The following is a 10,627-nucleotide window of genomic DNA, read 5'->3' on the forward strand; positions in this document are numbered from 1 at the left end:
GCAATAAATGTTCATCTTATTGATAACCAATCCATGTTTAAATTTACCCAAGTTTCTCAAAATGCACCATACTACTGGTTTGTTTAAACCAGTATTTGCATTTCCTCTGATTATTATGCCCCTTAAGTCTCTTTTAATCAAGCTACATTTTTTCATCATCCCTGATTTATTTTAAAAAAAAGCAAAAAAAAAAACTGAACCAGTTTTCCTACAGTTTATTCCACCTTCTGGATTTGTCTGGTGATGTCACTTAGCTTGTTTCTCTATACCTTGTATTTTAAGTAAATTGAAATTTAAATCAAAAGGCTTTGATGGAATCAAGTTAAATAGTTTCTAAAATAAACCATAGGTGATGTGAAGCATATCTGGAGACCTAATATCTTGTTGATTTAGCCTTAATTATGATAAAGTTGTTCACTGGATTAGGGTGATGCTAATCTGATCCCTCCATTCTTCAGTTGTACATACTTCTCCTTTAGTGACAAAAACAAGTGATTATTGTGGTGTTATTTTGGAAACCATAGGAATATCTTATTCTCCATCAACCATAATAATAATTTTAAAATAATACTTTTAACAATTGATAATCTTTATTGGAGTCAGTACATTTGTTACAGTTTGTAGAAAGATGGTTTTCTAATTCTATTTTATCTTCATCTGTAGTAAAAACTCTTCTGTAAAATAAGCCTTGGTCTCTTCATTTGAGTCTATTTAGTTACCCTGAAAAGGCAGGATAAATGCTTAAAATTCTTCCCCTTCATTTATCAATTCACAATACAAAATAAGGAGCTGGCTTATTAGTGAGATAATATGTAATTTATCAGCCAAACAGGGACAATTTGAGAGTAAAAGTGGGGCCCATTAATAATTAAATCCTGGGAAAGTAAGGAGGTACTGTCTTTCTTTTAGCTCAAAGAGTGATGCATATTATTTTTCAATATTTCTTTATATTTGAGTGTCATTGTGAACCTACAGATTACCATTGATTCAATGTGCTTTGATCCATAATAACTATTATTATTATGGTACTTAAATTGTTCATCTTTGGTCTGTGTGGGCTTTTTTAAACCGGCTCCTGTGTTTTCTTGATACAGTACTTAAAAAAAATTTTTCTTTGGTAATCATAATGTTGAGGTACATCCAGAAGAGTACATGTTTACAGCTAGATGAATTTTCACAGAGCGAATATACCTGCATAATCTGCATTCATGTCAATAAATAGATTATCCTTTCCCAGAAGCTCCCTTTGCCCCACCTTCTTGTCCTTACCCTCACCGTTCTGTGGGTAACCACTATCCTGACTTCCAAAACCATAGATTAGTTTTGTCTGTTTTCGAACTACTGTATATTTAATTCTTTGAATCTAACTTCTTACCCAACATTATGTCCTAAGATTCAAAATTCATCTATATGGTTTCATGTAGTTTAGTTCACTTATTTTCATTGCAGTACAGTATTCTATTGCAGAGTATACCACATCAAAATGTTTAATCCATTTTACCGGTAATGGACATTTGGTACGTTTCCAGTTTTTAGCTATTACAAATAGTGCTGCTATGAACATTCTTTGTTTCTGTTTTTTATTGAAGTGTAGTTGATTTACAATATTGTGTTAGTTTAAGGTATACAGCATAGTGATTCAGTATTTTTGCAGATTATATTCCATTATAGGTTATTACAAGATATTGGGTATAATTTCCTGTGCTATACAGTAAATCATTATGCTTAAACGTTCTTGTACTTGATTTGGGGAGAGCTATACCTTCCCTTCTCTGATACCTAGGAGTGGAATTGCTCCATCACAGGTGCGCTTGGGTTCAGGGGTAGTGGATATTGCCAAACCATGTTCCAAAGTGCTTGTACCAATTTACACACTCACAGCAGTACATGATGTTCCACATCCTTGTCAATGCCTAATATTATCTATGTTCTTTCATTTTAACCATTCTAGTAGGTATGTAGGGGGTCAAAAAATAAAAATTTGTAGTTTTTAACTCATCTTCCTAATAACTAATGAAGCCATACACATTTTACTATGGTTATTATCTATTTGAATATTCGATTTAGTGAATTATATGTTCAATTTCTTTGCCAATCATTCTATTTTCTTTTTTCTTCAAAGAGTTCTTTATATATTCTTGATCTGAGTCCTTTATCAGATATATGTGTTACAAATATCTTCTCCTAGCCTGTGGGCTGCTTTTCCACATTATTAATGAAATTTTCTAATGACAAGTTATTTTTAATGTAGTCCAGTTCATCATTTTTTCCCTTTATGATGATAATTTCTTTGTATCCTGGTTAAGAAATTTTTGTATGCCCAAAATCGTGATGATATTCTCTTCTGTTTTCTTCTAAACTATTTTAGTGATCCCTTGTATATTCTTTTATGTATTTTCTTTCTTGTATTTAAGTACAACATATATACAGAAAAGTACACAGAGAATAAGTGTATAATTTGATAAATTTTTACAAAGTGAGCATACTATGTAATCAGCATCCAGATCAAAAATAATACTATGCCGGAATTTCAGATTTATTTTTAATATACTTCCTAGATGATTCCTATGCAGCTTGCATCGTCCCACTTAACCGACCCAAGGGTGAAAATCACTTTTAGAAAAATATCTAGGTAAAGATAATTTCCATAAAAGGAGATAGGATAATACAACTGTACAGATTCCCGATTATGTCCTTCACCATATAATTTCCTTGTTCATAGTACCGTAAACTTTAAAATTTTCAGATATACTGATATTAGAATGATCAATATATAATTCACAATTGATTGTGCATGCACACGTGCACGCACGTGCACACACACACACATCCTTACATACACAATACTTACCGGGAGTAAAATCAAGTAGAGCAATTGGAGTACAATGTTGAAGAGTTTTTCTTAGGTCTCCAGAGTTTAAGTCCTCTAAACATAGGTTATATTTCATGGGTGCCTGGGATTCATAAAGATTCAATCTTCCATTTTGTTTGAAAGCATGAACAACTGTTTCTTTTTAAGTACAACAGGAATCTCTGTCACTTATTCACCTTGGGGATCAAGTTTGCTACTTAATTTAAATATGAATCCAAGTGTTTTTGAATAAATTTAAAGAACAAAATAAATAGTATCCATAACCAGCATTTTATTGGAAGATTAAAAGAGTCGAGGAAAAACATCTTATACATATCTCCAATGAGTAGGTCAATTGGCTTTAACAAATTTCTTATAAAAATGTTAATACATTTGGTTAGAATTTGTTCCCAGACAACTGAAATGAGGTCCTGAAAATACAGTTCTAAGATTTATTTTTAATTTGACAATTACTCAAACTAATAATTTTAAAATAATTGATTCTTTTCAGTTTTTCTTCATAAAAATGTATATAAAAATATAAAATATAAAAAAATAAAGAAAGGGTGAGGGTATTCCAGAAAACTTTATAATAATGCAAAATATGTGAAAAATAATAGGATGTCATCTAGATTATTATTCTATTTGAAAATTAGCCTTCCATAGTGACACCTATCGGTTTAATTATTCATATCACCTTACCCTCATTTAACTCTCATGTTAGAGAGAAGTAATCATAGAAATGGAAATCTAAGTATCACAGGGTATCTTAACTAATTCTCTGCATAGAACTAGAAATTCACACACACACACACACACACACACACACACACACACACACAAACACGCACAGAGTGATCATTGGGAATATGGCTATTTTCTTTCAAATTGTTTTTTAAAATATAAAAGAAAAAGTTTAATGTTAGAAAGGAATCACTACAATAATGATTTAGAAGTAGAGATTTAGTCCTAGAATGAATTTTTGAGGTCATCTTGTTTAACTCCCTCATTCTATAAATGTGCTTACTATTTCAATTACTTTTGATAATAACATGATAGACGTAAAATAGGGAAGTGGTGTGGTGGTGGTGGGATGAATTGGGAGATTGGGATTGACATATATATACTAATATGTATAAAATGGATAATTAATAAGAACCTACTGTATAAAAAAATAGATAAAATAAAATTCAAAAATTCAAAAAAAAAAGAAGTAAAATAGAGGATTTTTTTAATGTAAGAGGTGTCATACACCACTAGACACAGTATTATTCATTAAACATAGTGTTACTATTACTATATAATATTCTGTAAAAAATATTCTTAATCTATGAGACTCTGTTGTTAGTTCATTCAAAAACATTTATGTTGTTCTGTGGGCTAGATACCAGGTATTTTATGCTTAATAGAAAAATGAGAAAGTTGTCTTTGTCTCTCTTATTACCTTCATTTCTTATTTTATTTTTTTTAATAAATTGCTCAGTTTTCTTTTTTTTTTTACTATTTGAAATGCATCCTCTTTATTTATTTATTTATTTATGGCTGTGTTGGGTCTTCGTTTCTGTGCTAGGGCTTTCTCTAGTTGCGGCAAGCGGGGACCACTCTTCATCGCGGTGCGCGGGCCTCTCACTATCGCGGCCTCTCTTGTTGCAGAGCACAGACTCCAGACACGCAGGCTCAGTAATTGTGGCTCACGGGCCCAGTTGCTCCGCGGCATGTGGGATCCTCTCAGACCAGGGCTCGAACCCGTGTGCCCTGCATTGGCAGGCAGATTCTCAACCACTGCGCCACCAGGGAAGCCCCTTACCTTCATTTCTACAGCCAGCTGAACATTAAATGTCCTTAAAAGCCCTGTAAATCATTGTTTTGTTTCAAGTCATTATCTCCATCCTAGTCCAAATTGTTATCTTTTCTCTCTTTGATGATGGTGGCAGCTTCCTCTTTTCCTTTTTCCAATCCATGTTTACACTACAGCCAGATAGAGCTTTTGAAAATACATATCCAATCATGTTACCTCTTTGCTTAAATGTCTTCCTATTTTTTCTAGGATAAATTAACAAAAATTTTAACATGATTTTTAAAGGTCAATCATGACTTGGTCCTTGGGTACCTCTCCTACTTCTTTTAGCACTCTCTCCTTTGCTCCACCCTCCAACCAGACTGCATTTCTTTCTCTGCCTCAAAAGCCCCATGTTTCTCTTGCCTCTGGCTCTGGAACAGCTTCTTCCTTTTCCAGTTCTTATCCCTATCATCCTTCCTATCTCCAGTAACACATCACATCTTCAAGGGAGGCCTTCCTGACTTCCACTGGGCTAGGTTCCCTAACACCTGAGGGCTCTGCTTTCATTGCCCCCATTGCACTTCACTTATGAGTGCGTGATCTCCTGCAAGTTTGCAAGCTCTAAAAGGGTAAAACACTTTATTCTTTGTATACTGCTCTGTTCCCAGCAACTGGCACAGTGCCTGATGCATAGTAGACCTTCAATACATATTTTTGAATAAATGAGTGAGTGAATGATGATAATACCCTAGCCTGGAGAAACTAAGCATTTTATTTGTATCCATTGTATGCAATTATTTGTTCATTGGATTATTCCTTCCATTATTAATGCATACATTTGTGCAGTTTTATTGAAAGACCATCTCTATGTTTTCAAGCAACCAAAGACACAGAGAGGACAGAGGCATAAAAAAAGAAGAAACTTAGAGTACAATAAAATAATTGCTATAATGTGGGTATGTATGGAATGTCATGGAAAAAACAATCTCTGCATCTGCCTGTGGAGTCAGGGAAGCCTTCATAGAGGAGGGAAATTTCAGTTGCATGAAGCAAGATGACAGGCATTTTCAAAGAAAACAAATTAGGGGAAAGAATTCTGTGTAAAGAGGAAAACATGCACAAAGAAATAGAATCAAGAGAGGGCAAGTAATTTGCTGAAAATTACATGTAGTTCAATGTCCTCAGAGCATAATTGGGATAAGGAGGTTTTGATATATTCATAAATTAACTTTAAAATGAAAACCCTAGGAAGATAGTATTTCCTTCTTTCCAAGTAGGAAAGTGGAGATGAAGATGTTTGCTAAAAAGCCCTCAGTGCTACCATCAGAAATGCAAGCCAAGGTCCTAAGGTGCTAGTTTTATTCTGTAGGATAACTATCCTGGTTTCCCTCCTACAGTCAGCCGCTTTGAGGCATGACCCAAGGAGCAAAGTCTTATTAAAGACAACCTTCACCATCACAGATAGAAGTTTCATTCCCAAATTAATATTCCTACCATATCTTCTCCTTTACACTTTCATCTTCTTTCAAATCAGTTCTTTTACCTTTTTGGTTTTGTTTCTTTATCTCAACATCCTCATGCTGGAGAGAATAGTTCCTATTTCATTTTAAGGAGATAAACTGGGGATTATGTGGAAAAAGCATTCCTAGAGCAGGTTCTGCAGCTTCTGAGCTACAAAATAAATGCTCTCCAGTGAATAATGTTGGCCCTTGATATGCTGTAATTAATTGGAAAACAATATAATACACAGTCCTATATTGGTTACTCTATGTTTCCATTCAAAAAAGCTGGTGATTTGTCATTTAAAATTTTATTGAAGTAATCTTTACTTTTTTAAAACAGAAAAGAATAAAGAATAAAACAAACAAAAACACCATTTATCCCTGTACCCAGAGAGTGTTTGTTAACATAGAGGAAAATTATACATGCATAAGATTTTTCAGAAATTAACAGTACAGAAATGTAAATATTAAACAATGTCTCTCTTACCCATCTCCATGGCTTCCCCCCACCACCTCTCTCCCAAGAGGTGTACCTATCACATATTTCTTATGTCTTTATAAAGAAAATAAATTTTATGGCATATATAGATCCTTTGAAAATGTATACACCATACTCTTACTCTTTATCTTCCCTTTAAAAATAAAATTAATAGTTAACTGTACTTATTGGCATTTTCCATATCACCTTATTCTTTTTAATGGCTGCATAGTTCTTTGTTCATATGTATCATTATTTGTCTAATTTGTCCCCTTAAATGTCTCCATTGCTTCCTCTGCTTTTTGTGTCATAAGCACTGTGGCAATGAATATTCTTTTAAAAGCATCTTTGCCTTCTTATAGGATTACAACTATAGAATTACTTTCCAACTGTGTCTAAAAGTAGAAATGCTGAATCTATGAGAATATGTATTAACATTTTTGATACACATAGCCAAATTGGGTTCCAAAAAATGTTATGCTAATTCACACTTCTCCCAGTGGTATATAAAAAGGCTTGTTTCCTCATATCCTTGCCAACATAAGATATTAGCAACGTTTAATATTGTTACCACTTTTATGGGTAAAAAAATGATATCATATTATTGTTTTGATTTGCATTTATTTAACTAAATTGAGTACAGTTGATAAACTTTTAAAAATAATCACTAATTGTTTGAATATTTATTTCTGCAGATGGAAATTATTTTTTTATTGTTTTTACTACCCTGCTATGGTCTAGTCCCAATTTCAAAACATATATTTATTTTCTCAAAGTGTGTTATACTTCCTACCCATCATATTTGAAATATTTTTAGGTGGTACATTGAATATTTTTATTTTACAGCCGTCTATTTATTTTTATGTGGATATGAAAAACCATGTTTTCCACTTAGAATACAATTTGAACTTTTCATTTAAATACATTTAAGTTTGAAACTGCGTTGATTTTAAAATACATTAAATAAAAATAAGTAAAAATGCTTTTTGGGTTATCAAAAATGGGTAAGTCCATATTTGGCTGACTGAATTTTGGTATACAATGGGCTAATCAACGTAATATTCTTAAAATAAAATATATGCTAAGCAAAAGGTTCAGTAGTTTATTAAGTTTCATTGCTCAGGCAAAGTAGAGCCACAGGTTAGAATTAGAGTTAGCAAGTGAAAAATGGACATATGCTCAAATTCAACCTATAGGCTTTCTCCAGAGCCAAAAACTAAGAAAATAAGAGTATTTATTTATTTGGTTATTTAAAATAGATCTCAGAAATCAAATCATTTCACTCATAAATACCTTATTATATATATATAAATAACAGATAAAGACTTTTTAACAATGTAACTACAATACCATTATCACAGTCAACAACATAAACAATTAACAGCTCCTTAACATCATTCTTTCCAATGTCTATTTTGTTCCAATTGTCTGAAAAATGTCTTTTCCTTTTACTAAATTTAAACTACATTATACTGTGCCTTTGTTTTCTAAAACTATGGAGCAAGAAGTATTGATTAGAGGAGGAAATCAGAGGGGGGCTTTATTTTATTGGTGAAGGGAAAAGCTTCAAGTTTAGTAAATAAAAACAAAATAAGCTAATTTGGTTAATATAGCAGCAACTGAAGCAGTTAGCAAACCTTGTCTAAAACAGACAAAATAAAGGTGAAGGAAACTAAGAATAAAATGCATTATTGGAAAATAAAAATTGGAGGCTAAAAACACAGTGGAGGCTTAATCACATGGAGTTAATGTTCCAGTATTGGCTGTTCTGAGCATATGTCAATTCTTGTTTTCTTCTTAATGGAATCCTCTCCTTATGCTAATAAATTTATAGTAAAACTGTACTTATAAAGTAGAAAAACTCTCCTCTGAAGCCTTACACAGTTTAGTTTTGGCCCCAAACACTTAAACCTTAAACAGCAAAGCAGAGTTCCTGGGGTTACACAGACTTACCCTTTTTAGTGATCATCTATTGTTACTTGAATGTGTCCCTTGACTGGCTTACACAGCTTATCAAAGCGTTCTTTCAACCACAAACTCTCCTTTAAAAAAATCCTTATCTCCAGAAAGACCTTAGAACCTCAGTAATGTTTTGGTATCCTTGAGAGATTGGCCTCCCAACCCTTCATCCAACTCTCCTCATATAGCATCAATCTATTTTGTTGGTCATGTCACAGGTGACAAGCATTCCACATGGTATCAGGTAAGCATGCAATCGTCCACTGATTGTTTAAAATCAGTCCCTAGGCTTTCTTATTTTGTGTCTCTCAATACTCTTCATGAAAAAATAATAGCTCCAGACCTTCTAAATCTAAAAGGCAATTAGTCAGTGGTACCTAAGGCTTTTTAGCAGTATAAATTTATCCAGATTTAGATAAATAAATGAGAGAATAATCTGAATTGACAGATGAATTCAGGTTTCATATTCGATGAAAAAAGTTAAAGTTGACAATTTACTAAATATAAAGAGAGACAAAATTATATTAATTACTAGTGAAAGGGAAATTCTCTTAGTTTTGCTTACTGCATCCCATAAACAGATTTTCCAAAGAGGAAACTTTTCCTCAATAAACATGAGAATGAAACTAAGACACCTGAATTCTTTGATAATTTCAGTGCTTCTGAGCAATACCATTTTTCATCTTACTAATATAAAAATATGACATCTTGATTGATATACATTGCTTGCTTCATGAATCGGATAGATCTAGGCTGGCATAATTTTAGAAGGGGAAAAATAACTATTTCCAAATGCACAAATATAAATTACATTTTGTTTATCACCAAATTATATCATTTTGTAAAAGGATATTGCTTTCATTTCATTTTCCCAGAACTACATTTAGTAAAATAACAAAAAAAAATATACTATTTTTCCAAGATATAGTATTAAACAGGAAGAAAAAAGCTTGTATTGTTATTTTGTACAAAATCACAAAGCAAAATGGATTTAAAAGTGAAAGATTCCTTTGGAATGTATACTCTATTTCCTTTCTTTGTTCTGATTAAAAAAATCTTTATTGAAAGTGGAGCCTTATAGCCAACACATTTTCATGGTGTCATTTTCTCTTATTCAAACCTGAAGTATTTCACATTTTGCCTTAAATATAATATTCTGGTTGAATTTCATTTCATTGTCCAGCTGAATGCTATTCAGTCTTATCCTAGCTCTATTTCATGTCCATGAAAGATATTGAATTTTATAGTTGTCTTTTATAAAAGTTGTGCTCCTAACACAAATGAAACAAATTGGAACCACAAAACTGAAAATTAAAGGGGAACTCATGGTCAGGTAGAAAAGTAATAGACTAGACCTATAGGGTCAGTGCTGTAGATGTTATAGACCACATAAGGAGCATATACACAAATTACCCTGCCTTTTTAGGCAACTCAAACTTACAAGTGTCACCCGCAGAAGTACAAGTATATTTCAAATTTTCTAGACTCTCTGATGGCAGGCATCTCACCTGATGCTCAGCTTCATTGTGAGCAACACGAGCTAAAGTACTAAATTCCTCTTTGCAAATTTGAACCTCATTATTATTCTATTCTGCTAGAGTGTGTCAAAAACCTAGCTTCATGGTTTCCCTTAGCCATTAAATCAAATCTAGCTATTGGGCTGGAATCATGGATAGGCTTTCATGCCCTCTGCTGGACATTCAAAGAAAAAGCTACACCCTTCAGCAGTAAGAAAAACCTCCTTTTAAAAAAATGAATGCTCTTTAACATGGGAAGAAAAAGAAAATCTAGTCCTATCAAAATTAAAGTCTGAGATGCCAGGTTAAATTGAATTTTAATGACTTACTGATGAACTAAGATGCAGGCAAAGATTTTCAGAAATGAGATGACAGAAAGGAACACAGGTTTCTTTTTTTTAATTTCTATTTTAAATATCATGATAATCTTATAACCCAAATTAGTTTTATCGTTTTATTATTTGCAGTAGTTTTCAGTGGACCATAAAGGGCACTTGCTACGGAACTTTCAAGTCTCTGTCTGGAGGTCAGATTAAAGTA

The sequence above is a fragment of the Balaenoptera musculus genome, chromosome 4 (genome assembly GCF_009873245.2).
Source record: "Balaenoptera musculus isolate JJ_BM4_2016_0621 chromosome 4, mBalMus1.pri.v3, whole genome shotgun sequence".
Classification (NCBI taxonomy): Eukaryota; Metazoa; Chordata; class Mammalia; order Artiodactyla; family Balaenopteridae; genus Balaenoptera; species Balaenoptera musculus.